Source organism: Phalangium opilio, unplaced genomic scaffold, assembly GCF_054372755.1.
Source record: "Phalangium opilio isolate 3A_F unplaced genomic scaffold, DU_Popi_V2 ptg000077l_1, whole genome shotgun sequence".
NCBI classification, from domain to species: Eukaryota; Metazoa; Arthropoda; class Arachnida; order Opiliones; family Phalangiidae; genus Phalangium; species Phalangium opilio.
In genome coordinates this window covers 6910444-6936916 of record NW_028324185.1, presented here as the reverse complement: position 1 = coordinate 6936916, position 26473 = coordinate 6910444, and the positions used below count along the sequence as shown (strand labels likewise).

General features: G+C 39.5%; 67 non-coding genes across 67 annotated transcripts; all 67 read left to right on the top strand.

The window, feature by feature from the left end:
• Positions 1 to 725: 725 nt before the first annotated feature.
• On the top strand, positions 726 to 798 carry TRNAR-UCG (transfer RNA arginine (anticodon UCG)). Its single transcript has one exon. It is a non-coding gene; the product is annotated as a tRNA-Arg (tRNA).
• Positions 799 to 1867: 1069 nt separating this feature from the next.
• Positions 1868 to 1940, top strand: TRNAR-ACG (transfer RNA arginine (anticodon ACG)). Its single transcript has one exon. It is a non-coding gene; the product is annotated as a tRNA-Arg (tRNA).
• An 85-nt stretch (positions 1941 to 2025) lies between these two features.
• On the top strand, positions 2026 to 2098 carry TRNAR-UCG (transfer RNA arginine (anticodon UCG)). The gene has a single exon. It is a non-coding gene; the product is annotated as a tRNA-Arg (tRNA).
• A 91-nt stretch (positions 2099 to 2189) lies between these two features.
• Positions 2190 to 2262, top strand: TRNAR-ACG (transfer RNA arginine (anticodon ACG)). Its single transcript has one exon. It is a non-coding gene; the product is annotated as a tRNA-Arg (tRNA).
• A 91-nt stretch (positions 2263 to 2353) lies between these two features.
• Positions 2354 to 2426, top strand: TRNAR-ACG (transfer RNA arginine (anticodon ACG)). The gene has a single exon. It is a non-coding gene; the product is annotated as a tRNA-Arg (tRNA).
• An 85-nt stretch (positions 2427 to 2511) lies between these two features.
• On the top strand, positions 2512 to 2584 carry TRNAR-UCG (transfer RNA arginine (anticodon UCG)). Its single transcript has one exon. It is a non-coding gene; the product is annotated as a tRNA-Arg (tRNA).
• Positions 2585 to 2675: 91 nt separating this feature from the next.
• On the top strand, positions 2676 to 2748 carry TRNAR-ACG (transfer RNA arginine (anticodon ACG)). The gene has a single exon. It is a non-coding gene; the product is annotated as a tRNA-Arg (tRNA).
• A 249-nt stretch (positions 2749 to 2997) lies between these two features.
• On the top strand, positions 2998 to 3070 carry TRNAR-UCG (transfer RNA arginine (anticodon UCG)). Its single transcript has one exon. It is a non-coding gene; the product is annotated as a tRNA-Arg (tRNA).
• A 1300-nt stretch (positions 3071 to 4370) lies between these two features.
• TRNAR-UCG (transfer RNA arginine (anticodon UCG)) lies at positions 4371 to 4443 on the top strand. Its single transcript has one exon. It is a non-coding gene; the product is annotated as a tRNA-Arg (tRNA).
• Positions 4444 to 4692: 249 nt separating this feature from the next.
• On the top strand, positions 4693 to 4765 carry TRNAP-UGG (transfer RNA proline (anticodon UGG)). Its single transcript has one exon. It is a non-coding gene; the product is annotated as a tRNA-Pro (tRNA).
• A 91-nt stretch (positions 4766 to 4856) lies between these two features.
• Positions 4857 to 4929, top strand: TRNAR-ACG (transfer RNA arginine (anticodon ACG)). The gene has a single exon. It is a non-coding gene; the product is annotated as a tRNA-Arg (tRNA).
• A 413-nt stretch (positions 4930 to 5342) lies between these two features.
• Positions 5343 to 5415, top strand: TRNAR-UCG (transfer RNA arginine (anticodon UCG)). The gene has a single exon. It is a non-coding gene; the product is annotated as a tRNA-Arg (tRNA).
• Positions 5416 to 5664: 249 nt separating this feature from the next.
• Positions 5665 to 5737, top strand: TRNAR-UCG (transfer RNA arginine (anticodon UCG)). The gene has a single exon. It is a non-coding gene; the product is annotated as a tRNA-Arg (tRNA).
• Positions 5738 to 5986: 249 nt separating this feature from the next.
• TRNAR-UCG (transfer RNA arginine (anticodon UCG)) lies at positions 5987 to 6059 on the top strand. Its single transcript has one exon. It is a non-coding gene; the product is annotated as a tRNA-Arg (tRNA).
• A 255-nt stretch (positions 6060 to 6314) lies between these two features.
• Positions 6315 to 6387, top strand: TRNAR-ACG (transfer RNA arginine (anticodon ACG)). Its single transcript has one exon. It is a non-coding gene; the product is annotated as a tRNA-Arg (tRNA).
• Positions 6388 to 6478: 91 nt separating this feature from the next.
• Positions 6479 to 6551, top strand: TRNAR-ACG (transfer RNA arginine (anticodon ACG)). The gene has a single exon. It is a non-coding gene; the product is annotated as a tRNA-Arg (tRNA).
• Positions 6552 to 6799: 248 nt separating this feature from the next.
• TRNAR-UCG (transfer RNA arginine (anticodon UCG)) lies at positions 6800 to 6872 on the top strand. Its single transcript has one exon. It is a non-coding gene; the product is annotated as a tRNA-Arg (tRNA).
• Positions 6873 to 6963: 91 nt separating this feature from the next.
• TRNAR-ACG (transfer RNA arginine (anticodon ACG)) lies at positions 6964 to 7036 on the top strand. Its single transcript has one exon. It is a non-coding gene; the product is annotated as a tRNA-Arg (tRNA).
• Positions 7037 to 7284: 248 nt separating this feature from the next.
• On the top strand, positions 7285 to 7357 carry TRNAR-UCG (transfer RNA arginine (anticodon UCG)). The gene has a single exon. It is a non-coding gene; the product is annotated as a tRNA-Arg (tRNA).
• A 412-nt stretch (positions 7358 to 7769) lies between these two features.
• Positions 7770 to 7842, top strand: TRNAR-UCG (transfer RNA arginine (anticodon UCG)). The gene has a single exon. It is a non-coding gene; the product is annotated as a tRNA-Arg (tRNA).
• Positions 7843 to 8254: 412 nt separating this feature from the next.
• TRNAR-UCG (transfer RNA arginine (anticodon UCG)) lies at positions 8255 to 8327 on the top strand. Its single transcript has one exon. It is a non-coding gene; the product is annotated as a tRNA-Arg (tRNA).
• A 413-nt stretch (positions 8328 to 8740) lies between these two features.
• On the top strand, positions 8741 to 8813 carry TRNAR-UCG (transfer RNA arginine (anticodon UCG)). The gene has a single exon. It is a non-coding gene; the product is annotated as a tRNA-Arg (tRNA).
• Positions 8814 to 9226: 413 nt separating this feature from the next.
• On the top strand, positions 9227 to 9299 carry TRNAR-UCG (transfer RNA arginine (anticodon UCG)). The gene has a single exon. It is a non-coding gene; the product is annotated as a tRNA-Arg (tRNA).
• Positions 9300 to 9548: 249 nt separating this feature from the next.
• Positions 9549 to 9621, top strand: TRNAR-UCG (transfer RNA arginine (anticodon UCG)). Its single transcript has one exon. It is a non-coding gene; the product is annotated as a tRNA-Arg (tRNA).
• Positions 9622 to 9870: 249 nt separating this feature from the next.
• On the top strand, positions 9871 to 9943 carry TRNAR-UCG (transfer RNA arginine (anticodon UCG)). The gene has a single exon. It is a non-coding gene; the product is annotated as a tRNA-Arg (tRNA).
• Positions 9944 to 10356: 413 nt separating this feature from the next.
• On the top strand, positions 10357 to 10429 carry TRNAR-UCG (transfer RNA arginine (anticodon UCG)). The gene has a single exon. It is a non-coding gene; the product is annotated as a tRNA-Arg (tRNA).
• Positions 10430 to 10842: 413 nt separating this feature from the next.
• Positions 10843 to 10915, top strand: TRNAR-UCG (transfer RNA arginine (anticodon UCG)). Its single transcript has one exon. It is a non-coding gene; the product is annotated as a tRNA-Arg (tRNA).
• Positions 10916 to 11164: 249 nt separating this feature from the next.
• TRNAR-UCG (transfer RNA arginine (anticodon UCG)) lies at positions 11165 to 11237 on the top strand. The gene has a single exon. It is a non-coding gene; the product is annotated as a tRNA-Arg (tRNA).
• Positions 11238 to 11650: 413 nt separating this feature from the next.
• Positions 11651 to 11723, top strand: TRNAR-UCG (transfer RNA arginine (anticodon UCG)). Its single transcript has one exon. It is a non-coding gene; the product is annotated as a tRNA-Arg (tRNA).
• A 413-nt stretch (positions 11724 to 12136) lies between these two features.
• TRNAR-UCG (transfer RNA arginine (anticodon UCG)) lies at positions 12137 to 12209 on the top strand. Its single transcript has one exon. It is a non-coding gene; the product is annotated as a tRNA-Arg (tRNA).
• Positions 12210 to 12622: 413 nt separating this feature from the next.
• On the top strand, positions 12623 to 12695 carry TRNAR-UCG (transfer RNA arginine (anticodon UCG)). The gene has a single exon. It is a non-coding gene; the product is annotated as a tRNA-Arg (tRNA).
• A 249-nt stretch (positions 12696 to 12944) lies between these two features.
• TRNAR-UCG (transfer RNA arginine (anticodon UCG)) lies at positions 12945 to 13017 on the top strand. The gene has a single exon. It is a non-coding gene; the product is annotated as a tRNA-Arg (tRNA).
• Positions 13018 to 13430: 413 nt separating this feature from the next.
• On the top strand, positions 13431 to 13503 carry TRNAR-UCG (transfer RNA arginine (anticodon UCG)). The gene has a single exon. It is a non-coding gene; the product is annotated as a tRNA-Arg (tRNA).
• Positions 13504 to 13752: 249 nt separating this feature from the next.
• TRNAR-UCG (transfer RNA arginine (anticodon UCG)) lies at positions 13753 to 13825 on the top strand. The gene has a single exon. It is a non-coding gene; the product is annotated as a tRNA-Arg (tRNA).
• A 249-nt stretch (positions 13826 to 14074) lies between these two features.
• On the top strand, positions 14075 to 14147 carry TRNAR-UCG (transfer RNA arginine (anticodon UCG)). The gene has a single exon. It is a non-coding gene; the product is annotated as a tRNA-Arg (tRNA).
• Positions 14148 to 14724: 577 nt separating this feature from the next.
• Positions 14725 to 14797, top strand: TRNAR-UCG (transfer RNA arginine (anticodon UCG)). The gene has a single exon. It is a non-coding gene; the product is annotated as a tRNA-Arg (tRNA).
• A 249-nt stretch (positions 14798 to 15046) lies between these two features.
• On the top strand, positions 15047 to 15119 carry TRNAR-UCG (transfer RNA arginine (anticodon UCG)). The gene has a single exon. It is a non-coding gene; the product is annotated as a tRNA-Arg (tRNA).
• A 419-nt stretch (positions 15120 to 15538) lies between these two features.
• TRNAR-ACG (transfer RNA arginine (anticodon ACG)) lies at positions 15539 to 15611 on the top strand. The gene has a single exon. It is a non-coding gene; the product is annotated as a tRNA-Arg (tRNA).
• Positions 15612 to 15860: 249 nt separating this feature from the next.
• On the top strand, positions 15861 to 15933 carry TRNAR-UCG (transfer RNA arginine (anticodon UCG)). Its single transcript has one exon. It is a non-coding gene; the product is annotated as a tRNA-Arg (tRNA).
• Positions 15934 to 16182: 249 nt separating this feature from the next.
• TRNAR-UCG (transfer RNA arginine (anticodon UCG)) lies at positions 16183 to 16255 on the top strand. Its single transcript has one exon. It is a non-coding gene; the product is annotated as a tRNA-Arg (tRNA).
• Positions 16256 to 16667: 412 nt separating this feature from the next.
• TRNAR-UCG (transfer RNA arginine (anticodon UCG)) lies at positions 16668 to 16740 on the top strand. The gene has a single exon. It is a non-coding gene; the product is annotated as a tRNA-Arg (tRNA).
• A 249-nt stretch (positions 16741 to 16989) lies between these two features.
• Positions 16990 to 17062, top strand: TRNAR-UCG (transfer RNA arginine (anticodon UCG)). Its single transcript has one exon. It is a non-coding gene; the product is annotated as a tRNA-Arg (tRNA).
• A 412-nt stretch (positions 17063 to 17474) lies between these two features.
• TRNAR-UCG (transfer RNA arginine (anticodon UCG)) lies at positions 17475 to 17547 on the top strand. Its single transcript has one exon. It is a non-coding gene; the product is annotated as a tRNA-Arg (tRNA).
• A 249-nt stretch (positions 17548 to 17796) lies between these two features.
• TRNAR-UCG (transfer RNA arginine (anticodon UCG)) lies at positions 17797 to 17869 on the top strand. The gene has a single exon. It is a non-coding gene; the product is annotated as a tRNA-Arg (tRNA).
• A 255-nt stretch (positions 17870 to 18124) lies between these two features.
• On the top strand, positions 18125 to 18197 carry TRNAR-ACG (transfer RNA arginine (anticodon ACG)). The gene has a single exon. It is a non-coding gene; the product is annotated as a tRNA-Arg (tRNA).
• Positions 18198 to 18446: 249 nt separating this feature from the next.
• On the top strand, positions 18447 to 18519 carry TRNAR-UCG (transfer RNA arginine (anticodon UCG)). The gene has a single exon. It is a non-coding gene; the product is annotated as a tRNA-Arg (tRNA).
• Positions 18520 to 18768: 249 nt separating this feature from the next.
• TRNAR-UCG (transfer RNA arginine (anticodon UCG)) lies at positions 18769 to 18841 on the top strand. The gene has a single exon. It is a non-coding gene; the product is annotated as a tRNA-Arg (tRNA).
• Positions 18842 to 19253: 412 nt separating this feature from the next.
• TRNAR-UCG (transfer RNA arginine (anticodon UCG)) lies at positions 19254 to 19326 on the top strand. Its single transcript has one exon. It is a non-coding gene; the product is annotated as a tRNA-Arg (tRNA).
• Positions 19327 to 19575: 249 nt separating this feature from the next.
• On the top strand, positions 19576 to 19648 carry TRNAR-UCG (transfer RNA arginine (anticodon UCG)). Its single transcript has one exon. It is a non-coding gene; the product is annotated as a tRNA-Arg (tRNA).
• A 412-nt stretch (positions 19649 to 20060) lies between these two features.
• Positions 20061 to 20133, top strand: TRNAR-UCG (transfer RNA arginine (anticodon UCG)). The gene has a single exon. It is a non-coding gene; the product is annotated as a tRNA-Arg (tRNA).
• Positions 20134 to 20382: 249 nt separating this feature from the next.
• Positions 20383 to 20455, top strand: TRNAR-UCG (transfer RNA arginine (anticodon UCG)). Its single transcript has one exon. It is a non-coding gene; the product is annotated as a tRNA-Arg (tRNA).
• Positions 20456 to 20710: 255 nt separating this feature from the next.
• TRNAR-ACG (transfer RNA arginine (anticodon ACG)) lies at positions 20711 to 20783 on the top strand. Its single transcript has one exon. It is a non-coding gene; the product is annotated as a tRNA-Arg (tRNA).
• Positions 20784 to 21032: 249 nt separating this feature from the next.
• On the top strand, positions 21033 to 21105 carry TRNAR-UCG (transfer RNA arginine (anticodon UCG)). The gene has a single exon. It is a non-coding gene; the product is annotated as a tRNA-Arg (tRNA).
• Positions 21106 to 21354: 249 nt separating this feature from the next.
• On the top strand, positions 21355 to 21427 carry TRNAR-UCG (transfer RNA arginine (anticodon UCG)). The gene has a single exon. It is a non-coding gene; the product is annotated as a tRNA-Arg (tRNA).
• Positions 21428 to 21839: 412 nt separating this feature from the next.
• TRNAR-UCG (transfer RNA arginine (anticodon UCG)) lies at positions 21840 to 21912 on the top strand. The gene has a single exon. It is a non-coding gene; the product is annotated as a tRNA-Arg (tRNA).
• A 249-nt stretch (positions 21913 to 22161) lies between these two features.
• TRNAR-UCG (transfer RNA arginine (anticodon UCG)) lies at positions 22162 to 22234 on the top strand. Its single transcript has one exon. It is a non-coding gene; the product is annotated as a tRNA-Arg (tRNA).
• A 412-nt stretch (positions 22235 to 22646) lies between these two features.
• TRNAR-UCG (transfer RNA arginine (anticodon UCG)) lies at positions 22647 to 22719 on the top strand. The gene has a single exon. It is a non-coding gene; the product is annotated as a tRNA-Arg (tRNA).
• Positions 22720 to 22968: 249 nt separating this feature from the next.
• TRNAR-UCG (transfer RNA arginine (anticodon UCG)) lies at positions 22969 to 23041 on the top strand. Its single transcript has one exon. It is a non-coding gene; the product is annotated as a tRNA-Arg (tRNA).
• Positions 23042 to 23460: 419 nt separating this feature from the next.
• Positions 23461 to 23533, top strand: TRNAR-UCG (transfer RNA arginine (anticodon UCG)). The gene has a single exon. It is a non-coding gene; the product is annotated as a tRNA-Arg (tRNA).
• A 249-nt stretch (positions 23534 to 23782) lies between these two features.
• TRNAR-UCG (transfer RNA arginine (anticodon UCG)) lies at positions 23783 to 23855 on the top strand. Its single transcript has one exon. It is a non-coding gene; the product is annotated as a tRNA-Arg (tRNA).
• A 91-nt stretch (positions 23856 to 23946) lies between these two features.
• TRNAR-ACG (transfer RNA arginine (anticodon ACG)) lies at positions 23947 to 24019 on the top strand. Its single transcript has one exon. It is a non-coding gene; the product is annotated as a tRNA-Arg (tRNA).
• A 413-nt stretch (positions 24020 to 24432) lies between these two features.
• On the top strand, positions 24433 to 24505 carry TRNAR-UCG (transfer RNA arginine (anticodon UCG)). Its single transcript has one exon. It is a non-coding gene; the product is annotated as a tRNA-Arg (tRNA).
• A 249-nt stretch (positions 24506 to 24754) lies between these two features.
• TRNAR-UCG (transfer RNA arginine (anticodon UCG)) lies at positions 24755 to 24827 on the top strand. Its single transcript has one exon. It is a non-coding gene; the product is annotated as a tRNA-Arg (tRNA).
• Positions 24828 to 25239: 412 nt separating this feature from the next.
• TRNAR-UCG (transfer RNA arginine (anticodon UCG)) lies at positions 25240 to 25312 on the top strand. The gene has a single exon. It is a non-coding gene; the product is annotated as a tRNA-Arg (tRNA).
• A 249-nt stretch (positions 25313 to 25561) lies between these two features.
• Positions 25562 to 25634, top strand: TRNAR-UCG (transfer RNA arginine (anticodon UCG)). The gene has a single exon. It is a non-coding gene; the product is annotated as a tRNA-Arg (tRNA).
• Positions 25635 to 26046: 412 nt separating this feature from the next.
• On the top strand, positions 26047 to 26119 carry TRNAR-UCG (transfer RNA arginine (anticodon UCG)). The gene has a single exon. It is a non-coding gene; the product is annotated as a tRNA-Arg (tRNA).
• A 249-nt stretch (positions 26120 to 26368) lies between these two features.
• TRNAR-UCG (transfer RNA arginine (anticodon UCG)) lies at positions 26369 to 26441 on the top strand. Its single transcript has one exon. It is a non-coding gene; the product is annotated as a tRNA-Arg (tRNA).
• Positions 26442 to 26473: the final 32 nt, after the last annotated feature.

Here is a 26473-nt window from a genome sequence, read left to right as displayed (position 1 = left end):
ATGATTATCAGAATATAACAGAAGGGAAATTTATAATATTGCAATGCTTCAACAGCATTTAGGTTAACCTCCAACGGGCTTGTGGCGCAATTTATAACGCGTCTGCCTACGAAGCGGAAGATTCCAGGTTCGAGTCCGTACAAGCTCAGTATTAACATTTAAAGATGATTATTAGAAAATAACAGAAGGGAGGTTTATAATATTGCAATGCTTCAATAGCATTTAGATTAACCTCCAACGGGCTTGTGGCGCAATGGATAACGCGTTTGCCTACGGAGCAGAAGATTCCAGGTTCGATTCCGTACAAGCTCAGTATTAACATTTAAAGATGATTATTAGAATATAACAGAAGGGAGGTTTATAATATTACAATTCTTCAATAGCATTTAGATTAACCTCCAACGGGCTTGTGGCGCAATGGATAACGCGTTTGCCTACGGAGCAGAAGATTCCAGGTTCGAGTCCGTACAAGCTCAGTATTAACATTTAAAGATGATTATTAGAATATAACATAAGAAAGGTTTATAATATTGCAATGCTTAAATAGCATTTAGATAAACCTCCAACGTGCTTGTGGTGCAATAGATAACGCGTCTGCCTACAGAGTAAAAGATTCTAGGTTCGAGTCATGGCAAGCTCGGTGTTTATTTTAATTAAAGATCTTTTATGCGTCATAAAAATACATAAATACAATGTTTGGAAAAGTTTTTGATACAACGAAGCATGGGCTTGTGGCGTAATGGATAACGCGTCTGCCTTCGAAGCAGAAGATTCCAGGTTCGAGTCCTGACAAGCTCGGTATTAACATTTAAAGATGATTATTAGAATATAGCGGAAGGGAAATATATAATATTGCAATGCTTCAATAGCATTTAGATTAACCTCCAACGGGCTTGTGGCGCACTGGATAACGCGTCTGCCAACGGAGCAGAAGATTCTAGGTTCGAGTCCTGGCAAGCTCGGTGTTTATTTTAATTAAAGATCTTTTATGCGTCATAAAAATGCATAAATACAATGTTTGTAAAGGTTTTTGATAAAACGAAGCAAGGGCTTGTGGCGTAATGGATAACGCGTCTGCCTTCAAATCAGAAGATTCCAGGTTCGAGTCCTGGCAAGCTTGGTATTAACATTTAAAGATGATTATTAGAATATAACGGAAGGGAAATTTATAATATTGCAATGCTTCAATAGCATTTAGGTTAACCTCCAACGGGCTTGTGGCGCAATGGATAACGAGTCTGCCTACGGAGCAAAAGAATCCAGGTTCGAGTCCTGGCAAGCTCCGTATCAACATTTAAAGATGATTATTAGAATACAACGGAAGGGAAATTTATAATATTGCAAAGCTTCAATAGCATATAGATAAACCTCCTACTGGCTTGTGGCGCAATGGATAACGCGTCTGCCTACGGAGCAAAAGATTCCAGGTTCGAGTCCTGGGAAGCTCGGTATTAACATTTAAAGATGATTATTAGAATATAACAGAAGGGAAATTTATAATATTGCAATGCTTCAATAGCATTTAGATTAACCTCCAACGGGCTTGTGGCGCAATGGATAACGCGTCTGCCTGCGGAGCAAAAGATTCTAGGTTCGAGTCATGGCAAGCTCGGTATTTACATTTAAAGATGATTATTGGAATGTAACGGAAGGGAAATTTATAATAATGCAATGCTTAAATAGCATTTGGATTAACCTCCAACGGGCTTGTGGCGCAATGGATAACCCGTCTGCCTACGGAGCAGAAGATTCCAGTTTAGAGTCCTGGCAAGCTCGGTATTAACATTTAAAGATGACTATTAGAATATCACGGAAGGGAAATTTAAAATATAGCAATGCTTCAATAGCATTTAGATAAACCTCCAACGGGCTTGTGGCGCAATGGATAACGCGTCTGCCTACGGAGCAAAAGATTCTAGGTTCGAGTCCTGGCAAGCTCGGTGTTTATTTTAATTAAAGATCTTTTATGCGTCATAAAAATGCATAAATACAATGTTTGGAAAAGTTTTTGATAGACCGAAGTAAGGGCTTGTGGCGTAATGGATAACGCGTCTGCCTTCGAAGCAGAAGATTCCAGGTTCGAGCCCTGGCAAGCTCGGTATTAACATTTAAAGATGATTATTTGAATGTAACGGAATGGAAATTTATAATATTGCAATGCTTCAATAGCATTTAGATTAACCTGCAACGGGCTTGTGGCGCAATGGATAACGCGTCTGCCTACGGAGCAGAAGATTCCAGGTTCGAGTCCTGGTAAGCTCGGTATTAACATTTAAAGATGATTATTAGAATATAACGGAAGGGAAATTTATAATATTGCAATGCTTCAATAGCATTTAGATTAACTTCCAACGGGCTTGTGGCGCAATGGATAACGCGTCTGCCTACGGAGCAAAAGATTCTAGGTTCGAGTCCTGGCAAGCTCAGTGTTTATTTTAATTAAAGATCTTTTATGCGTCATAAAAATGCATAAATACAATGTTTGGAAAAGTTTTCTATAGACCGAAGCAAGGGCTTGTGGCGTAATGGATAACGCGTCTGCCTTCGAAGCAGAATATTCCAGGTTCGAGCCCTGGCAAGCTCGGTATTAACATTTAAAGATGATTATTGGAATGTAACGGAAGGGAAATTTATAATATTGCAATGCTTCAATAGCATTTGGATTAACCTCCAACGGTCTTGTGGCGCAATGGATAACGCGTCTGCCTACGGAGCAGAAGATTCCAGGTTCGAGTCCTGGCAAGCTCGGTATTAACATTTAAAGATGACTATTAGAATATAACGGAAGGGAAATTTAAAATATTAAAATGCTTCAATAGCATTTAGATAAACCTCCAACGGGCTTGTGGCGCAATGGATAACGCGTCTGCCTACGGAGCAAAAGATTCTAGGTTCGAGTCATGGCAAGCTCGGTGTTTATTTTAATTAAAGATCTTTTATGCGTCATAAAAATGCATAAATACAATGTTTGAAAAAGTTTTTGATAGAACGAAGCAAGGGCTTGTGGCGTAATGGATAACGCGTCTGCCTTCGAAGCAAAAGATTCCAGGTTCGAGTCCCGGCAAGCTCGGTATTAACATTTAAAGATGATTTTTAGAATATAAAGATTTGTCCACATTGAACTCGCGCTCGCGTGTTCGCGCCTTCGTCTATTCGCATCTTCGCAACAGATGACGAAAAACATTTGCACTTGTGTTCTGATACACGCAAAAATGTTGCTATTCCCATTCTGAGAGCCAATAAAGTTTGAGCAATCATTGCGCCATCTGCCCTCTCCATCGACGTTGTCCAAAGAGAAAAACGAAACTAATCGCCCCAGCCTTCCTCTCGCCTGTGATTGGTGCTTTTCTCGCGAAGGCGCAAAATTCTTGGCCTAGTCGCAAGAAATTTGTATCTTCGCGAGGTGAGGACGCAAAGTAGCGAAAACAAAATGTGGACAGTAGCGCGATCTTGCAAACATCAAAGCGAAGATGCGAACTCGCAAGATGTGTCAGTCTGGACAGGACTTATCGGAAGGAAAATTTATAATATTGCAATGCTTCAATAGCATTTAAATAAACCTCCAACGGGCTTGTGGCGCAATGGATAACGCGTCTGCCTACGGAGCAAAAGATTCTTGGTTCGAGTCCTGGCAAGCTCGGTGTTTATTTTAATTAAAGATCTTTTATGGGTCATAAAAATGCATAAATACAATGTTTGGAAAAGTTTTTGATAGAACGAAGCAAGGGCTTGTGGCGTAATGGATAACGCGTCTGCCTTCGAATCAGAAGATTCCAGGTTCGAGTCATGGCAAGCTCGGTATTAACATTTAAAGATGATTATCAGAATATAACAGAAGGGAAATTTATAATATTGCAATGCTTCAATAGCATTTAGATTAACTTCCAACGGGCTTGTGGTGCAATGGATAACGCGTCTGCCTACGGAGCAAAAGATTCTAGGTTCGAGTCCTGGCAAGCTCAGTGTTTATTTTAATTAAAGATCTTTTATGCGTCATAAAAATGCATAAATACAATGTTTGGAAAAGTTTTTGATAGAACGAAGCAAGGGCTTGTGGCGTAATGGATAACGCGTCTGCCTTCGAATCAGAAGATTCCAGGTTCGAGTCATGGCAAGCTCGGGTATTAACATTTAAAGATGATTATCAGAATAAAACAGAAGGGAAATTTATAATATTGCAATGCTTCAATAGCATTTAGATTAACTTCCAACGGGCTTGTGGTGCAATGGATAACGCGTCTGCCTACAGAGCAAAAGATTCTAGGTTCGAGTCATGGCAAGCTCGGTGTTTATTTTAATTAAAGATCTTTTATGCGTCATAAAAATGCATTAATACAATGTTTGGAAAAGTTTTTGATAGAACGAAGCAAGGGCTTGTGGCGTAATGGATAACGCGTCCGCCTTCGAAGCAGAAGATTCCAGGTTCGAGTCCTGGCAAGCTCGGTATTAACATTTAAAGATGATTATTAGAATATAACGGAAGGGAAATTTATAATATTGCAATGCTTCAATAGCATTTAGATTAACTTCCAACGGGCTTGTGGCGCAATGGATAACGCGTCTGCCCATAGAGCAAAAGATTCTAGGTTCGAGTCATGGCAAGCTCAGTGTTTATTTTAATTAAAGATCTTTTATGCGTCATAAAAATGCATAAATACAATGTTTGGAAAAGTTTTTGATAGACCGAAGCAAGGGCTTGTGGCGTAATGGATAACGCGTCTGCCTTGGAAGCAGAAGATTCCAGGTTCGAGCCCTGGCAAGCTCGGTATTAACATTTAAAGATGATTAATGGAATGTAACGGAAGGGAAATTTATAATATTGCAATGCTTCAATAGCATTTAGATTAACCTCCAACGGGCTTGTGGCAAAATGGATAACGCGTCTGCCTACGGAGCAGAAGATTCCAGGTTCGAGTCCTGGCAAGCTCGGTACTAACATTTGAAGTTGATTATTGGAATGTAACGGAAGGGAAATTTATAATATTGCAATGATTCAATAGCATTTAGATTAACCTCCAACGGGCTTGTGGCGCAATGGATAACGCGTCTGCCTACGGAGCAGAAGATTTAAGGGTTGAGTCCAGGCAAGCTCGGTATTAACATTTAAAGATGATTATTAGAATATAACGGAAGGGAAATTTAAAATATTGCAATGCTTCAATAGCATTTAGATAAACCTCCAACGGGCTTTTGGCGCAATGGATAACGCGTCTGCCCATAGAGCAAAAGATTCTAGGTTCGAGTCATGGCAAGCTCGGTGTTTATTTTATTTAAAGATCTTTTATGCGTCATAAAAATGCATAAATACAATGTTTCGAAAAGTTTTTGATAGACCGAAGCAAGGGCTTGTGGCGTAATGGATAACGCGTCTGCTTTCGAAGCAGAAGATTCCAGGTTCGGGCCCTGGCAAGCTCGGTAGTAACATTTAAAGATGATTATTGGAATGTAACGGAAGGGAAATTTATAATATTGCAATGCTTCAATAGCATTTAGATTAACCTCCAACGGGCTTGTGGCGCAATGGATAACGCGTCTGCCTACAGAGCAAAAGATTCTAGGTTCAAGTCATGGCAAGCTCGGTGTTTATTTTAATTAACGATCTTTTATGGGTCATAAAAATGCATAAATACAATGTTTGGAAAAGTTTTTGATAGAACGAAGCAAGGGCTTGTGGCGTAATGGATAACGCGTCTGCCTTCGAAGCAGAAGATTCCAGGTTCGAGTCCTGGCAAGCTCGGTATTAACATTTAAAGATGATTATTGGAATGTAACGGAAGGGAAATTTATAATATTGCAATGCTTCAATAGCATTTAGATTAACCTCCAAAGGGCTTGTGGCGCAATGGATAACGCGTCTGCCTACAGAGCAAAAGATTCTAGGTTCGAGTCATGGCAAGCTCGGTGTTTATTTTAATTAAAGATCTTTTATGCGTCATAAAAATGCATAAATACAATCTTTGGAAAAGTTTTTGAAAGAACGAAGCAAGGGCTTGTGGCGTAATGGATAACGCGTCTTCCTTCGAAGCAGAAGATTCCAGGTTCGAGTCCTGGCAAGCTCGGTATTAACATTTAAAGATGATTATTAGAATATAACGGAAGCGAAATTTATATTACTGCAATGCTTAAATAGCATTTAGATGAACCTCCAACGGGCTTGTGGCGCAATGGATAACTTGTCTGCCTACGGAGCAGAATATTCCAGGTTCGATTCCTGGCAAGGTCGGTATTAACATTTAAAGATGATTATTGGAATGTAACGGAAGTGAAATTTATAATATTGCAATGATTCAATAGCATTTAGATTAACCTCCAACGGGCTTGTGACGCAATGGATAACGCGTCTGCCTACGGAGCAGAAGATTCCAGGTTCGAGTCCTGGCAAGCTCGGTATTAACATTTAAAGATGATTATTGGAATGTAACGGAAGGGAAATTTATAATATTGCAATGCTTCAATAGAATTTAGATTAACCTCCAACGGGCTTGTGGCGAAATGGATAACGCGTCTGCCTACGGAGCAGAAGATTCCAGGTTCGAGTCCTGGCAAGCTCGGTACTAACATTTAAAGATGATTATAGAATATAACGGAAGCGAAATTTATAATATTGCAATGCTTAAATAGCATTTAGATTAACCTCCAACGGGCTTGTGGCGCAATGGATAACGCGTCTGCCTACAGAGCAAAATATTCTAGGTTCGAGTCATGGCAAGCTCGGTGTTTATTTTAATTAAAGATCTTTTATGCGTCATAAAAATGCATAAATACAATGTTTGGAAAAGTTTTTGATAGACTGAAGCAAGGGCTTGTGGCGTAATGGATAACGCGTCTGCCTTCGAAGCAGAAGATTCCAGGTTCGAGCCCTGGCAAGCTCGGTATTAACATTTAAAGATGATTATTGGAATGTAACGGAAGGGAAATTTATAATATTGCAATGCTTCAATAGCATTTAGATTAACCTCCAACGGGCTTGTGGCGAAATGGATAACGCGTCTGCCTACGGAGCAGAAGATTCCAGGTTCGAGTCCTGGCAAGCTCGGTACTAACATTTAAAGATGATTATAGAATATAACGGAAGCGAAATTTATAATATTGCAATGCTTAAATAGCATTTAGATTAACCTCCAACGGGCTTGTGGCGCAATGGATAACGCGTCTGCCTACAGAGCAAAATATTCTAGGTTCGAGTCATGGCAAGCTCGGTGTTTATTTTAATTAAAGATCTTTTATGCGTCATAAAAATGCATAAATACAATGTTTGGAAAAGTTTTTGATAGAACGAAGCAAGGGCTTGTGGCGTAATGGATAACGCGTCTGCCTTCGAAGCAGAAGATTCCAGGTTCGAGTCCTGGCAAGCTCGGTATTAACATTTAAAGATGATTATTAGAATATAACGGAAGCGAAATTTATAATATTGCAATGCTTAAATAGCATTTAGATTAACCTCCAACGGGCTTGTGGCGCAATGGATAACGCGTCTGCCTACGGAGCAGAAGATTTAAGGTTCGAGTCCTGGCAAGCTCGTATTAACATTTAAAGATGAGTATTAGAATATAACGGAAGGGAAATTTAAAATATTGCAATGCTTCAATAGCATTTAGATAAACCTCCAGCGGGCTTGTGGCGCAATGGATAACGCGTCTGCCTACAGAGCAAAAGATTCTAGGTTCAAGTCATGGCAAGCTCGGTGTTTATTTTAATTAAAGATCTTTTATGGGTCATAAAAATGCATAAATACAATGTTTGGAAAAGTTTTTGATAGACCCAAGCAAGGGCTTGTAACGTAATGGATAACGCGTCTGCCTTCGAAGCAGAAGATTCCAGGTTCGAGCCCTGGCAAGCTCGTTATTAACATTTAAAGATGATTATTGGAATGTAACGGAAGGGAAATTTATAATATTGCAATGCTTCAATAGCATTTATATTAACCTCCAACGGGCTTGTGGCGCAATGGATAACGCGTCTGCCTACGGAGCAGAAGATTTAAGGTTCGAGTCCTGGCAAGCTCGTATTAACATTTAAAGATGAGTATTAGAATATAACGGAAGGGAAATTTAAAATATTGCAATGCTTCAATAGCATTTAGATAAACCTCCAACGGGCTTGTGGCGCAATGGATAACTCGTCTGCCTACAGAGCAAAAGATTCTAGGTTCAAGTCATGGCAAGCTCGGTGTTTATTTTAATTAAAGATCTTTTATGGGTCATAAAAATGCATAAATACAATGTTTGGAAAAGTTTTTGATAGACCGAAGCAAGGGCTTGTAACGTAATGGATAACGCGTCTGCCTTCGAAGCAGAAGATTCCAGGTTCGAGCCCTGGCAAGCTCGTTATTAACATTTAAAGATGATTATTGGAATGTAACGGAAGGGAAATTTATAATATTGCAATGCTTCAATAGCATTTATATTAACCTCCAACGGGCTTGTGGCGCAATGGATAACGCGTCTGCCTACGGAGCAGAAGATTTAAGGTTTGAGTCCAGGCAAGCTCGGTATTAACATTTAAAGATGATTATTAGAATATAACGGAAGGGAAATTTAAAATATTGCAATGCTTCAATAGCATTTAGATAAACCTCCAACGGGCTTGTGGCGCAATGGATAACGCGTCTGCCTACAGAGCAAAAGATTCTAGGTTCAAGTCATGGCAAGCTCGGTGTTTATTTTAATTAAAGATCTTTTATGGGTCATAAAAATGCATAAATACAATGTTTGGAAAAGTTTTTGATAGACCGAAGCAAGGGCTTGTAACGTAATGGATAACGCGTCTGCCTTCGAAGCAGAAGATTCCAGGTTCGAGCCCTGGCAAGCTCGTTATTAACATTTAAAGATGATTATTGGAATGTAACGGAAGGGAAATTTATAATATTGCAATGCTTCAATAGCATTTATATTAACCTCCAACGGGCTTGTGGCGCAATGGATAACGCGTCTGCCTACGGAGCAGAAGATTTAAGGTTTGAGTCCAGGCAAGCTCGGTATTAACATTTAAAGATGATTATTAGAATATAACGGAAGGGAAATTTAAAATATTGCAATGCTTCAATAGCATTTAGATAAACCTCCAACGGGCTTTTGGCGCAATGGATAACGCGTCTGCCCATAGAGCAAAATATTCTAGGTTCGAGTCATGGCAAGCTCGGTGTTTATTTTATTTAAAGATCTTTTATGCGTCATAAAAATGCATAAATACAATGTTTCGAAAAGTTTTTGATAGACCGAAGCAAGGGCTTGTGGCGTAATGGATAACGCGTCTGCTTTCGAAGCAGAAGATTCCAGGTTCGGGCCCTGGCAAGCTCGGTAGTAACATTTAAAGATGATTATTGGAATGTAACGGAAGGGAAATTTATAATATTGCAATGCTTCAATAGCATTTAGATTAACCTCCAACGGGCTTGTGGCGCAATGGATAACGCGTCTGCCTACAGAGCAAAAGATTCTAGGTTCGAGTCATGGCAAGCTCGGTGTTTATTTTAATTAAAGATCTTTTATACGTCATAAAAATGCATAAATACAATGTTTGGAAAAGTTTTTGATAGAACGAAGCAAGGGCTTGTGGCGTAATGGATAACGCGTCTGCCTTCGAAGCAGAAGATTCCAGGTTCGAGTCCTGGCAAGCTCGGTATTAACATTTAAAGATGATTATTGGAATGTAACGGAAGGGAAATTTATAATATTGCAATGCTTCAATAGCATTTAGATTAACCTCCAAAGGGCTTGTGGCGCAATGGATAACGCGTCTGCCTACAGAGCAAAAGATTCTAGGTTCGAGTCATGGCAAGCTCGGTGTTTATTTTAATTAAAGATCTTTTATGCGTCATAAAAATGCATAAATACAATCTTTGGAAAAGTTTTTGAAAGAACGAAGCAAGGGCTTGTGGCGTACTAGATAACGCGTCTGCCTTCGAAGCAGAAGATTCCAGGTTCGAGTCCTGGCAAGCTCGGTATTAACATTTAAAGATGATTATTGGAATGTAACGGAAGCGAAATTTATAATATTGCAATGCTTCAATTGCATTTAGACTAACCTCCAACGGGCTTGTGGCGCAATGGATAACGCGTCTGCCTACGGAGCAGAAGATTTAAGGTTCGAGTCCTGGCAAGCTCGGTATTAACATTTAAAGATGAGTATTAGAATATAACGGAAGGGAAATTTAAAATATTGCAATGCTTCAATAGCATTTAGATAAACCTCCAACGGGCTTGTGGCGCAATGGATAACGCGTCTGCCTACAGAGCAAAAGATTCTAGGTTCAAGTCATGGCAAGCTCGGTGTTTATTTTAATTAAAGATCTTTTATGGGTCATAAAAATGCATAAATACAATGTTTGGAAAAGTTTTTGATAGAACGAAGCAAGGGCTTGTGGCGTAATGGATAACGCGTCTGCCTTCGAAGCAGAAGATTCCAGGTTCGAGTCCTGGCAAGCTCGGTATTAACATTTAAAGATGATTATTAGAATATAACGGAAGCGAAATTTATAATATTGCAATGCTTAAATAGCATTTAGATTAACCTCCAACGGGCTTGTGGCGCAATGGATAACGCGTCTGCCTACGGAGCAGAAGATTTAAGGTTCGAGTCCTGGCAAGCTCGGTATTAACATTTAAAGATGAGTATTAGAATATAACGGAAGGGAAATTTAAAATATTGCAATGCTTCAATAGCATTTAGATAAACCTCCAACGGGCTTGTGGCGCAATGGATAACGCGTCTGCCTACAGAGCAAAAGATTCTAGGTTCAAGTCATGGCAAGCTCGGTGTTTATTTTAATTAACGATCTTTTATGGGTCATAAAAATGCATAAATACAATGTTTGGAAAAGTTTTTGATAGACCGAAGCAAGGGCTTGTAACGTAATGGATAACGCGTCTGCCTTCGAAGCAGAAGATTCCAGGTTCGAGCCCTGGCAAGCTCGGTATTAACATTTAAAGATGATTATTGGAATGTAACGGAAGGGAAATTTATAATATTGCAATGCTTCAATAGCATTTAGATTAACCTCCAAAGGGCTTGTGGCGCAATGGATAACGCGTCTGCCTACAGAGCAAAAGATTCTAGGTTCGAGTCATGGCAAGCTCGGTGTTTATTTTAATTAAAGATCTTTTATGCGTCATAAAAATGCATAAATACAATCTTTGGAAAAGTTTTTGAAAGAACGAAGCAAGGGCTTGTGGCGTACTAGATAACGCGTCTGCCTTCGAAGCAGAAGATTCCAGGTTCGAGTCCTGGCAAGCTCGGTATTAACATTTAAAGATGATTATTGGAATGTAACGGAAGCGAAATTTATATTACTGCAATGCTTAAATAGCATTTAGATGAACCTCCAACGGGCTTGTGGCGCAATGGATAACTTGTCTGCCTACGGAGCAGAAGATTCCAGGTTCGAGTCCTGGCAAGCTCGGTATTAACATTTAAAGATGATTATTGGAATGTAACGGAAGGGAAATTTATAATATTGCAATGCTTCAATAGCATTTAGATTAACCTCCAAAGGGCTTGTGGCGCAATGGATAACGCGTCTGCCTACAGAGCAAAAGATTCTAGGTTCGAGTCATGGCAAGCTCGGTGTTTATTTTAATTAAAGATCTTTTATGCGTCATAAAAATGCATAAATACAATCTTTGGAAAAGTTTTTGAAAGAACGAAGCAAGGGCTTGTGGCGTACTAGATAACGCGTCTGCCTTCGAAGCAGAAGATTCCAGGTTCGAGTCCTGGCAAGCTCGGTATTAACATTTAAAGATGATTATTGGAATGTAACGGAAGCGAAATTTATAATATTGCAATGCTTCAATTGCATTTAGACTAACCTCCAACGGGCTTGTGGCGCAATGGATAACGCGTCTGCCTACGGAGCAGAAGATTTAAGGTTCGAGTCCTGGCAAGCTCGGTATTAACATTTAAAGATGAGTATTAGAATATAACGGAAGGGAAATTTAAAATATTGCAATGCTTCAATAGCATTTAGATAAACCTCCAACGGGCTTGTGGCGCAATGGATAACGCGTCTGCCTACAGAGCAAAAGATTCTAGGTTCAAGTCATGGCAAGCTCGGTGTTTATTTTAATTAAAGATCTTTTATGGGTCATAAAAATGCATAAATACAATGTTTGGAAAAGTTTTTGATAGAACGAAGCAAGGGCTTGTGGCGTAATGGATAACGCGTCTGCCTTCGAAGCAGAAGATTCCAGGTTCGAGTCCTGGCAAGCTCGGTATTAACATTTAAAGATGATTATTAGAATATAACGGAAGCGAAATTTATAATATTGCAATGCTTAAATAGCATTTAGATTAACCTCCAACGGGCTTGTGGCGCAATGGATAACGCATCTGCCTACGGAGCAGAAGATTTAAGGTTCGAGTCCTGGCAAGCTCGGTATTAACATTTAAAGATGAGTATTAGAATATAACGGAAGGGAAATTTAAAATATTGCAATGCTTCAATAGCATTTAGATAAACCTCCAACGGGCTTGTGGCGCAATGGATAACGCGTCTGCCTACAGAGCAAAAGATTCTAGGTTCAAGTCATGGCAAGCTCGGTGTTTATTTTAATTAACGATCTTTTATGGGTCATAAAAATGCATAAATACAATGTTTGGAAAAGTTTTTGATAGACCGAAGCAAGGGCTTGTAACGTAATGGATAACGCGTCTGCCTTCGAAGCAGAAGATTCCAGGTTCGAGCCCTGGCAAGCTCGGTATTAACATTTAAAGATGATTATTGGAATGTAACGGAAGGGAAATTTATAATATTGCAATGCTTCAATAGCATTTAGATTAACCTCCAAAGGGCTTGTGGCGCAATGGATAACGCGTCTGCCTACAGAGCAAAAGATTCTAGGTTCGAGTCATGGCAAGCTCGGTGTTTATTTTAATTAAAGATCTTTTATGCGTCATAAAAATGCATAAATACAATCTTTGGAAAAGTTTTTGAAAGAACGAAGCAAGGGCTTGTGGCGTAATGGATAACGCGTCTTCCTTCGAAGCAGAAGATTCCAGGTTCGAGTCCTGGCAAGCTCGGTATTAACATTTAAAGATGATTATTAGAATATAACGGAAGCGAAATTTATATTACTGCAATGCTTAAATAGCATTTAGATGAACCTCCAACGGGCTTGTGGCGCAATGGATAACTTGTCTGCCTACGGAGCAGAATATTCCAGGTTCGATTCCTGGCAAGGTCGGTATTAACATTTAAAGATGATTATTGGAATGTAACGGAAGGGAAATTTATAATATTGCAATGCTTCAATAGCATTTAGATTAACCTCCAACGGGCTTGTGGCGCAATGGATAACGCGTCTGCCTACAGAGCAAAAGATTCTAGGTTCGAGTCATGGCAAGCTCGGTGTTTATTTTAATTAAAGATCTTTTATGCGTCATAAAAATGCATAAATAGAATGTTTGGAAAAGTTTTTGATAGACTGAAGCAAGGGCTTGTGGCGTAATGGATAACGCGTCTGCCTTCGAAGCAGAAGATTCCAGGTTCGAGCCCTGGCAAGCTCGGTATTAACATTTAAAGATGATTATTGCAATGTAACGGAAGGGAAATTTATAATATTGCAATGCTTCAATAGCATTTAGATTTACCTCCAAAGGGCTTGTGGCGCAATGGATAACGCGTCTGCCTACAGAGCAAAAGATTCTAGGTTCAAGTCATGGCAAGCTCGGTGTTTATTTTAATTAACGATCTTTTATGGGTCATAAAAATGCATAAATACAATGTTTGGAAAAGTTTTTGATAGACCGAAGCAAGGGCTTGTAACGTAATGGATAACGCGTCTGCCTTCGAAGCAGAAGATTCCAGGTTCGAGCCCTGGCAAGCTCGGTATTAACATTTAAAGATGATTATTGGAATGTAACGGAAGGGAAATTTATAATATTGCAATGCTTCAATAGCATTTAGATTAACCTCCAAAGGGCTTGTGGCGCAATGGATAACGCGTCTGCCTACAGAGCAAAAGATTCTAGGTTCGAGTCATGGCAAGCTCGGTGTTTATTTTAATTAAAGATCTTTTATGCGTCATAAAAATGCATAAATACAATCTTTGGAAAAGTTTTTGAAAGAACGAAGCAAGGGCTTGTGGCGTAATGGATAACGCGTCTGCCTTCGAAGCAGAAGATTCCAGGTTCGAGTCCTGGCAAGCTCGGTATTAACATTTAAAGATGATTATTAGAATATAACGGAAGCGAAATTTATATTACTGCAATGCTTAAATAGCATTTAGATGAACCTCCAACGGGCTTGTGGCGCAATGGATAACTTGTCTGCCTACGGAGCAGAATATTCAAGGTTCGATTCCTGGCAAGGTCGGTATTAACATTTAAAGATGATTATTGGAATGTAACGGAAGGGAAATTTATAATATTGCAATGATTCAATAGCATTTAGATTAACCTCCAACGGGCTTGTGGCGCAATTGATAACGCGTCTGCCTACAGAGCAGAAGATTAAAGGTTCGAGTCCTGACAGGCTCGGTATTATCATTTAAAGATGATTATTGGAATGTAACGGAAGGGAAATTTATAATATTGCAATGCTTCAATAGCATTTAGATTAACCTCCAACGGGCTTGTGGCGCAATGGATAACGCGTCTGCCTACAGAGCAAAAGATTCTAGGTTCGAGTCATGGCAAGCTCGGTGTTTATTTTAATTAAAGATCTTTTATGCGTCATAAAAATGCATAAATAGAATGTTTGGAAAAGTTTTTGATAGACTGAAGCAAGGGCTTGTGGCGTAATGGATAACGCGTCTGCCTTCGAAGCAGAAGATTCCAGGTTCGAGCCCTGGCAAGCTCGGTATTAACATTTAAAGATGATTATTGCAATGTAACGGAAGGGAAATTTATAATATTGCAATGCTTCAATAGCATTTAGATTTACCTCCAAAGGGCTTGTGGCGCAATGGATAACGCGTCTGCCTACAGAGCAAAAGATTCTAGGTTCGAGTCATGGCAAGCTCGGTGTTTATTTTAATTAAAGATCTTTTATGCGTCATAAAAATGCATAAATACAATCTTTGGAAAAGTTTTTGAAAGAACGAAGCAAGGGCTTGTGGCGTAATGGATAACGCGTCTGCCTTCGAAGCAGAAGATTCCAGGTTCGAGTCCTGGCAAGCTCGGTATTAACATTTAAAGATGATTATTAGAATATAACGGAAGCGAAATTTATATTACTGCAATGCTTAAATAGCATTTAGATGAACCTCCAACGGGCTTGTGGCGCAATGGATAACTTGTCTGCCTACGGAGCAGAATATTCAAGGTTCGATTCCTGGCAAGGTCGGTATTAACATTTAAAGATGATTATTGGAATGTAACGGAAGGGAAATTTATAATATTGCAATGATTCAATAGCATTTAGATTAACCTCCAACGGGCTTGTGGCGCAATTGATAACGCGTCTGCCTACAGAGCAGAAGATTAAAGGTTCGAGTCCTGACAGGCTCGGTATTATCATTTAAAGATGATTATTGGAATGTAACGGAAGGGAAATTTATAATATTGCAATGATTCAATAGCATTTAGATTAACCTCCAACGGTCTTGTGGCGCAATGGATAACGCGTCTGCCTACGGAGCAGAAGATTCCAGGTTCGAGTCCTGGCAAGCTCGGTATTAACATTTAAAGATGATTATTGGAATGTAACGGAAGGGAAATTTATAATATTGCAATGCTTCAATAGCATTTAGATTAACCTCCAACGGGCTTGTGGCGCAATGGATAACGCGTCTGCCTACAGAGCAAAAGATTCTAGGTTCGAGTCATGGCAAGCTCGGTGTTTATTTTAATTAAAGATCTTTTATGCGTCATAAAAATGCATAAATACAATGTTTCGAAAAGTTTTTGATAGACCGAAGCAAGGGCTTGTGGCGTAATGGATAACGCGTCTGCTTTCGAAGCAGAAGATTCCAGGTTCGGGCCCTGGCAAGCTCGGTAGTAACATTTAAAGATGATTATTGGAATGTAACGGAAGGGAAATTTATAATATTGCAATGCTTCAATAGCATTTAGATTAACCTCCAACGGGCTTGTGGCGCAATGGATAACGCGTCTGCCTACAGAGCAAAAGATTCTAGGTTCGAGTCATGGCAAGCTCGGTGTTTATTTTAATTAATGATCTTTTATGCGTCATAAAAATGCATAAATACAATGTTTCGAAAAGTTTTTGATAGACCGAAGCAAGGGCTTGTGGCGTAATGGATAACGCGTCTGCTTTCGAAGCAGAAGATTCCAGGTTCGGGCCCTGGCAAGCTCGGTAGTAACATTTAAAGATGATTATTGGAATGTAACGGAAGGGAAATTTATAATATTGCAATGCTTCAATAGCATTTAGATTAACCTCCAACGGGCTTGTGGCGCAATGGATAACGCGTCTGCCTACGGAGCAGAAGATTTAAGGTTCGAGTCCTGGCAAGCTCGTATTAACATTTAAAGATGAGTATTAGAATATAACGGAAGGGAAATTTAAAATATTGCAATGCTTCAATAGCATTTAGATTAACCTCCAACGGGCTTGTGGCGCAATGGATAACGCGTCTGCCTACAGAGCAAAAGATTCTAGGTTCAAGTCATGGCAACCTCGGTGTTTATTTTAATTAAAGATCTTTTATGCGTCATAAAAATGCATAAATACAATGTTTGGAAAAGTTTTTGATAGAACGAAGCAAGGGCTTGTGGCGTAATGGATAAAGCGTCTGCTTTCGAAGCAGAAGATTCCAGGTTCGAGTCCTGGCAAGCTCGGTATTAACATTTAAAGATGATTATTAGAATATAACGGAAGGGAAATTTATAATATTGCAATGCTTCAATAGCATTTAGATTAACTTCCAACGGGCTTGTGGCGCAATGGATAACGCGTCTGCCTACGGAGCAAAAGATTCTAGGTTCGAGTCCTGGCAAGCTGAGTGTTTATTTTAATTAAAGTTCTTTTATGCGTCATAAAAATGCATAAATACAATGTTTGGAAAAGTGTTTGATAGACCGAAGCAAGGGCTTGTGGCGTAATGGATAAAGCGTCTGCCTTCGAAGCAGAAGATTCCAGGTTCGAGCCCTGGCAAGCTCGGTATTAACATTTAAAGATGATTATTGGAATGTAACGGAAGGGAAATTTATAATATTGCAATGCTTCAATAGCATTTAAATTAACCTCCAACGGGCTTGTGGCGCAATGGATAACGCGTCTGCCTACGGAGCAGAAGATTTAAGGTTCGAGTCCTGGCAAGCTCGTATTAACATTTAAAGATGAGTATTAGAATATAACGGAAGGGAAATTTAAAATATTGCAATGCTTCAATAGCATTTAGATTAACCTCCAACGGGCTTGTGGCGCAATGGATAACGCGTCTGCCTACAGAGCAAAAGATTCTAGGTTCAAGTCATGGCAACCTCGGTGTTTATTTTAATTAAAGATCTTTTATGCGTCATAAAAATGCATAAATACAATGTTTGGAAAAGTTTTTGATAGACCGAAGCAAGGGCTTGTAACGTAATGGATAACGCGTCTGCCTTCGAAGCAGAAGATTCCAGGTTCGAGCCCTGGCAAGCTCGGTATTAACATTTAAAGATGATTATTGGAATGTAACGGAAGGGAAATTTATAATATTGCAATGCTTCAATAGCATTTAGATTTACCTCCAAAGGGCTTGTGGCGCAATGGATAACGCGTCTGCCTACAGAGCGAAAGATTCTAGGTTCGAGTCATGGCAAGCTCGGTGTTTATTTTAATTAAAGATCTTTTATGCGTCATAAAAATGCATAAATACAATCTTTGGAAAAGTTTTTGAAAGAACGAAGCAAGGGCTTGTGGCGTAATGGATAACGCGTCTGCCTTCGAAGCAGAAGATTCCAGGTTCGAGTCCTGGCAAGCTCGGTATTAACATTTAAAGATGATTATTAGAATATAACGGAAGCGAAATTTATATTACTGCAATGCTTAAATAGCATTTAGATGAACCTCCAACGGGCTTGTGGCGCAATGGATAACTTGTCTGCCTACGGAGCAGAATATTCCAGGTTCGATTCCTGGCAAGGTCGGTATTAACATTTAAAGATGATTATTGGAATGTAACGGAAGGGAAATTTATAATATTGCAATGATTCAATAGCATTTAGATTAACCTCCAACGGTCTTGTGGCGCAATGGATAACGCGTCTGCCTACGGAGCAGAAGATTCCAGGTTCGAGTCCTGGCAAGCTCGGTATTAACATTTAAAGATGATTATTGGAATGTAACGGAAGGGAAATTTATAATATTGCAATGCTTCAATAGCATTTAGATTAACCTCCAACGGGCTTGTGGCGCAATGGATAACGCGTCTGCCTACAGAGCAAAAGATTCTAGGTTCGAGTCATGGCAAGCTCGGTGTTTATTTTAATTAAAGATCTTTTATGCGTCATAAAAATGCATAAATACAATGTTTCGAAAAGTTTTTGATAGACCGAAGCAAGGGCTTGTGGCGTAATGGATAACGCGTCTGCTTTCGAAGCAGAAGATTCCAGGTTCGGGCCCTGGCAAGCTCGGTAGTAACATTTAAAGATGATTATTGGAATGTAACGGAAGGGAAATTTATAATATTGCAATGCTTCAATAGCATTTAGATTAACCTCCAACGGGCTTGTGGCGCAATGGATAACGCGTCTGCCTACAGAGCAAAAGATTCTAGGTTCGAGTCATGGCAAGCTCGGTGTTTATTTTAATTAATGATCTTTTATGCGTCATAAAAATGCATAAATACAATGTTTCGAAAAGTTTTTGATAGACCGAAGCAAGGGCTTGTGGCGTAATGGATAACGCGTCTGCTTTCGAAGCAGAAGATTCCAGGTTCGGGCCCTGGCAAGCTCGGTAGTAACATTTAAAGATGATTATTGGAATGTAACGGAAGGGAAATTTATAATATTGCAATGCTTCAATAGCATTTAGATTAACCTCCAACGGGCTTGTGGCGCAATGGATAACGCGTCTGCCTACGGAGCAGAAGATTTAAGGTTCGAGTCCTGGCAAGCTCGTATTAACATTTAAAGATGAGTATTAGAATATAACGGAAGGGAAATTTAAAATATTGCAATGCTTCAATAGCATTTAGATTAACCTCCAACGGGCTTGTGGCGCAATGGATAACGCGTCTGCCTACAGAGCAAAAGATTCTAGGTTCAAGTCATGGCAACCTCGGTGTTTATTTTAATTAAAGATCTTTTATGCGTCATAAAAATGCATAAATACAATGTTTGGAAAAGTTTTTGATAGAACGAAGCAAGGGCTTGTGGCGTAATGGATAAAGCGTCTGCTTTCGAAGCAGAAGATTCCAGGTTCGAGTCCTGGCAAGCTCGGTATTAACATTTAAAGATGATTATTAGAATATAACGGAAGGGAAATTTATAATATTGCAATGCTTCAATAGCATTTAGATTAACTTCCAACGGGCTTGTGGCGCAATGGATAACGCGTCTGCCTACGGAGCAAAAGATTCTAGGTTCGAGTCCTGGCAAGCTGAGTGTTTATTTTAATTAAAGTTCTTTTATGCGTCATAAAAATGCATAAATACAATGTTTGGAAAAGTGTTTGATAGACCGAAGCAAGGGCTTGTGGCGTAATGGATAAAGCGTCTGCCTTCGAAGCAGAAGATTCCAGGTTCGAGCCCTGGCAAGCTCGGTATTAACATTTAAAGATGATTATTGGAATGTAACGGAAGGGAAATTTATAATATTGCAATGCTTCAATAGCATTTAAATTAACCTCCAACGGGCTTGTGGCGCAATGGATAACGCGTCTGCCTACGGAGCAGAAGATTTAAGGTTCGAGTCCTGGCAAGCTCGTATTAACATTTAAAGATGAGTATTAGAATATAACGGAAGGGAAATTTAAAATATTGCAATGCTTCAATAGCATTTAGATTAACCTCCAACGGGCTTGTGGCGCAATGGATAACGCGTCTGCCTACAGAGCAAAAGATTCTAGGTTCAAGTCATGGCAACCTCGGTGTTTATTTTAATTAAAGATCTTTTATGCGTCATAAAAATGCATAAATACAATGTTTGGAAAAGTTTTTGATAGACCGAAGCAAGGGCTTGTAACGTAATGGATAACGCGTCTGCCTTCGAAGCAGAAGATTCCAGGTTCGAGCCCTGGCAAGCTCGGTATTAACATTTAAAGATGATTATTGGAATGTAACGGAAGGGAAATTTATAATATTGCAATGCTTCAATAGCATTTAGATTTACCTCCAAAGGGCTTGTGGCGCAATGGATAACGCGTCTGCCTACAGAGCGAAAGATTCTAGGTTCGAGTCATGGCAAGCTCGGTGTTTATTTTAATTAAAGATCTTTTATGCGTCATAAAAATGCATAAATACAATCTTTGGAAAAGTTTTTGAAAGAACGAAGCAAGGGCTTGTGGCGTAATGGATAACGCGTCTGCCTTCGAAGCAGAAGATTCCAGGTTCGAGTCCTGGCAAGCTCGGTATTAACATTTAAAGATGATTATTAGAATATAACGGAAGCGAAATTTATATTACTGCAATGCTTAAATAGCATTTAGATGAACCTCCAACGGGCTTGTGGCGCAATGGATAACTTGTCTGCCTACGGAGCAGAATATTCCAGGTTCGATTCCTGGCAAGGTCGGTATTAACATTTAAAGATGATTATTGGAATGTAACGGAAGGGAAATTTATAATATTGCAATGATTCAATAGCATTTAGATTAACCTCCAACGGTCTTGTGGCGCAATGGATAACGCGTCTGCCTACGGAGCAGAAGATTCCAGGTTCGAGTCCTGGCAAGCTCGGTATTAACATTTAAAGATGATTATTGGAATGTAACGGAAGGGAAATTTATAATATTGCAATGCTTCAATAGCATTTAGATTAACCTCCAACGGGCTTGTGGCGCAATGGATAACGCGTCTGCCTACAGAGCAAAAGATTCTAGGTTCGAGTCATGGCAAGCTCGGTGTTTATTTTAATTAAAGATCTTTTATGCGTCATAAAAATGCATAAATACAATGTTTCGAAAAGTTTTTGATAGACCGAAGCAAGGGCTTGTGGCGTAATGGATAACGCGTCTGCTTTCGAAGCAGAAGATTCCAGGTTCGGGCCCTGGCAAGCTCGGTAGTAACATTTAAAGATGATTATTGGAATGTAACGGAAGGGAAATTTATAATATTGCAATGCTTCAATAGCATTTAGATTAACCTCCAACGGGCTTGTGGCGCAATGGATAACGCGTCTGCCTACAGAGCAAAAGATTCTAGGTTCGAGTCATGGCAAGCTCGGTGTTTATTTTAATTAATGATCTTTTATGCGTCATAAAAATGCATAAATACAATGTTTCGAAAAGTTTTTGATAGACCGAAGCAAGGGCTTGTGGCGTAATGGATAACGCGTCTGCTTTCGAAGCAGAAGATTCCAGGTTCGGGCCCTGGCAAGCTCGGTAGTAACATTTAAAGATGATTATTGGAATGTAACGGAAGGGAAATATATAATATTGCAATGCTTCAATAGCATTTAGATTAACCTCCAACGGGCTTGTGGCGCAATGGATAACGCGTCTGCCTACGGAGCAGAAGATTTAAGGTTCGAGTCCTGGCAAGCTCGTATTAACATTTAAAGATGAGTATTAGAATATAACGGAAGGGAAATTTAAAATATTGCAATGCTTCAATAGCATTTAGATTAACCTCCAACGGGCTTGTGGCGCAATGGATAACGCGTCTGCCTACAGAGCAAAAGATTCTAGGTTCAAGTCATGGCAACCTCGGTGTTTATTTTAATTAAAGATCTTTTATGCGTCATAAAAATGCATAAATACAATGTTTGGAAAAGTTTTTGATAGAACGAAGCAAGGGCTTGTGGCGTAATGGATAAAGCGTCTGCTTTCGAAGCAGAAGATTCCAGGTTCGAGTCCTGGCAAGCTCGGTATTAACATTTAAAGATGATTATTAGAATATAACGGAAGGGAAATTTATAATATTGCAATGCTTCAATAGCATTTAGATTAACTTCCAAAGGGCTTGTGGCGCAATGGATAACGCGTCTGCCTACGGAGCAAAAGATTCTAGGTTCGAGTCCTGGCAAGCTGAGTGTTTATTTTAATTAAAGTTCTTTTATGCGTCATAAAAATGCATAAATACAATGTTTGGAAAAGTGTTTGATAGACCGAAGCAAGGGCTTGTGGCGTAATGGATAAAGCGTCTGCCTTCGAAGCAGAAGATTCCAGGTTCGAGCCCTGGCAAGCTCGGTATTAACATTTAAAGATGATTATTGGAATGTAACGGAAGGGAAATTTATAATATTGCAATGCTTCAATAGCATTTAGATTAACCTCCAACGGGCTTGTGGCGCAATGGATAACGCGTCTGCCTACGGAGCAGAAGATTTAAGGTTCGAGTCCTGGCAAGCTCGTATTAACATTTAAAGATGAGTATTAGAATATAACGGAAGGGAAATTTAAAATATTGCAATGCTTCAATAGCATTTAGATTAACCTCCAACGGGCTTGTGGCGCAATGGATAACGCGTCTGCCTACAGAGCAAAAGATTCTAGGTTCAAGTCATGGCAACCTCGGTGTTTATTTTAATTAAAGATCTTTTATGCGTCATAAAAATGCATAAATACAATGTTTGGAAAAGTTTTTGATAGACCGAAGCAAGGGCTTGTAACGTAATGGATAACGCGTCTGCCTTCGAAGCAGAAGATTCCAGGTTCGAGCCCTGGCAAGCTCGGTATTAACATTTAAAGATGATTATTGGAATGTAACGGAAGGGAAATTTATAATATTGCAATGCTTCAATAGCATTTAGATTTACCTCCAAAGGGCTTGTGGCGCAATGGATAACGCGTCTGCCTACAGAGCGAAAGATTCTAGGTTCGAGTCATGGCAAGCTCGGTGTTTATTTTAATTAAAGATCTTTTATGCGTCATAAAAATGCATAAATACAATCTTTGGAAAAGTTTTTGAAAGAACGAAGCAAGGGCTTGTGGCGTAATGGATAACGCGTCTGCCTTCGAAGCAGAAGATTCCAGGTTCGAGTCCTGGCAAGCTCGGTATTAACATTTAAAGATGATTATTAGAATATAACGGAAGCGAAATTTATATTACTGCAATGCTTAAATAGCATTTAGATGAACCTCCAACGGGCTTGTGGCGCAATGGATAACTTGTCTGCCTACGGAGCAGAATATTCCAGGTTCGATTCCTGGCAAGGTCGGTATTAACATTTAAAGATGATTATTGGAATGTAACGGAAGGGAAATTTATAATATTGCAATGATTCAATAGCATTTATATTAACCTCCAACGGGCTTGTGGCGCAATTGATAACGCGTCTGCCTACAGAGCAGAAGATTAAAGGTTCGAGTCCTGACAGGCTCGGTATTATCATTTAAAGATGATTATTGGAATGTAACGGAAGGGAAATTTATAATATTGCAATGATTCAATAGCATTTAGATTAACCTCCAACGGGCTTGTGGCGCAATGGATAACGCGTCTGCCTTCGGAGCAGAAGATTCCAGGTTCGAGTCCTGGCAAGCTCGGTATTAACATTTAAAGATGATTATTGGAATGTAACGGAAGGGAAATTTATAATATTGCAATGCTTCAATAGCATTTAGATTAACCTCCAACGGGCTTGTGGCGCAATGGATAACGCGTCTGCCTACAGAGCAAAAGATTCTAGGTTCGAGTCATGGCAAGCTCGGTGTTTATTTTAATTAAAGATCTTTTATGCGTCATAAAAATGCATAAATACAATGTTTGGAAAAGTTTTTGATAGACTGAAGCAAGGGCTTGTGGCGTAATGGATAACGCGTCTGCCTTCGAAGCAGAAGATTCCAGGTTCGAGCCCTGGCAAGCTCGGTATTAACATTTAAAGATGATTATTGGAATGTAACGGAAGGGAAATTTATAATATTGCAATGCTTCAATAGCATTTAGATTAACCTCCAACGGGCTTGTGGCGAAATGGATAACGCGTCTGCCTACGGAGCAGAAGATTCCAGGTTCGAGTCCTGGCAAGCTCGGTACTAACATTTGAAGTTGATTATTGGAATGTAACGGAAGGGAAATTTATAATATTGCAATGATTCAATAGCATTTAGATTAACCTCCAACGGGCTTGTGGCGCAATGGATAACGCGTCTGCCTACGGAGCAGAAGATTTAAGGTTTGAGTCCAGGCAAGCTCGGTATTAACATTTAAAGATGATTATTAGAATATATCGGAAGGGAAATTTACAATATTGCAATGCTTCAATAGCATTTAGATAAACCTCCAACGGGCTTGTGGCGCAATGGATAACGCGTCTGCCTACGGAGCAAAAGATTCCAGGTTCGTGTCCTGGCAAGCTCGGTGTTTATTTTATTTAAAGATCTTTTATGCGTCATAAAAATGCATAAATACAATGTTTCGAAAGGTTTTTGATAGACCGAAGCAAGGGCTTGTGGCGTAATGGATAACGCGTCTGCTTTCGAAGCAGAAGATTCCAGGTTCGGGCCCTGGCAAGCTCGGTAGTAACATTTAAAGATGATTATTGGAATGTAACGGAAGGGAAATTTATAATATTGCAATGCTTCAATAGCATTTAGATTAACCTCCAACGGGCTTGTGGCGCAATGGATAACGCGTCTGCCTACAGAGCAAAAGATTCCAGGTTCGAGTCATGGCAAGCTCGGTGTTTATTTTAATTAATGATCTTTTATGCGTCATAAAAATGCATAAATACAATGTTTCGAAAAGTTTTTGATAGACCGAAGCAAGGGCTTGTGGCGTAATGGATAACGCGTCTGCTTTCGAAGCAGAAGATTCCAGGTTCGGGCCCTGGCAAGCTCGGTAGTAACATTTAAAGATGATTATTGGAATGTAACGGAAGGGAAATTTATAATATTGCAATGCTTCAATAGCATTTAGATTAACCTCCAACGGGCTTGTGGCGCAATGGATAACGCGTCTGCCTACGGAGCAGAAGATTTAAGGTTCGAGTCCTGGCAAGCTCGTATTAACATTTAAAGATGAGTATTAGAATATAACGGAAGGGAAATTTAAAATATTGCAATGCTTCAATAGCATTTAGATTAACCTCCAACGGGCTTGTGGCGCAATGGATAACGCGTCTGCCCACAGAGCAAAAGATTCTAGGTTCAAGTCATGGCAACCTCGGTGTTTATTTTAATTAAAGATCTTTTATGCGTCATAAAAATGCATAAATACAATGTTTGGAAAAGTTTTTGATAGAACGAAGCAAGGGCTTGTGGCGTAATGGATAAAGCGTCTGCCTTCGAAGCAGAAGATTCCAGGTTCGAGTCCTGGCAAGCTCGGTATTAACATTTAAAGATGATTATTAGAATATAACGGAAGGGAAATTTATAATATTGCAATGCTTCAATAGCATTTAGATTAACTTCCAACGGGCTTGTGGCGCAATGGATAACGCGTCTGCCTACGGAGCAAAAGATTCTAGGTTCGAGTCCTGGCAAGCTGAGTGTTTATTTTAATTAAAGTTCTTTTATGCGTCATAAAAATGCATAAATACAATGTTTGGAAAAGTGTTTGATAGACCGAAGCAAGGGCTTGTGGCGTAATGGATAACGCGTCTGCTTTCGAAGCAGAAGATTCCAGGTTCGGGCCCTGGCAAGCTCGGTAGTAACATTTAAAGATGATTATTGGAATGTAACGGAAGGGAAATTTATAATATTGCAATGCTTCAATAGCATTTAGATTAACCTCCAACGGGCTTGTGGCGCAATGGATAACGCGTCTGCCTACGGAGCAGAAGATTTAAGGTTCGAGTCCTGGCAAGCTCGTATTAACATTTAAAGATGAGTATTAGAATATAACGGAAGGGAAATTTAAAATATTGCAATGCTTCAATAGCATTTAGATTAACCTCCAACGGGCTTGTGGCGCAATGGATAACGCGTCTGCCTACAGAGCAAAAGATTCTAGGTTCAAGTCATGGCAACCTCGGTGTTTATTTTAATTAAAGATCTTTTATGCGTCATAAAAATGCATAAATACAATGTTTGGAAAAGTTTTTGATAGAACGAAGCAAGGGCTTGTGGCGTAATGGATAAAGCGTCTGCCTTCGAAGCAGAAGATTCCAGGTTCGAGTCCTGGCAAGCTCGGTATTAACATTTAAAGATGATTATTAGAATATAACGGAAGGGAAATTTATAATATTGCAATGCTTCAATAGCATTTAGATTAACTTCCAACGGGCTTGTGGCGCAATGGATAACGCGTCTGCCTACGGAGCAAAAGATTCTAGGTTCGAGTCCTGGCAAGCTGAGTGTTTATTTTAATTAAAGTTCTTTTATGCGTCATAAAAATGCATAAATACAATGTTTGGAAAAGTGTTTGATAGACCGAAGCAAGGGCTTGTGGCGTAATGGATAACGCGTCTGCTTTCGAAGCAGAAGATTCCAGGTTCGGGCCCTGGCAAGCTCGGTAGTAACATTTAAAGATGATTATTGGAATGT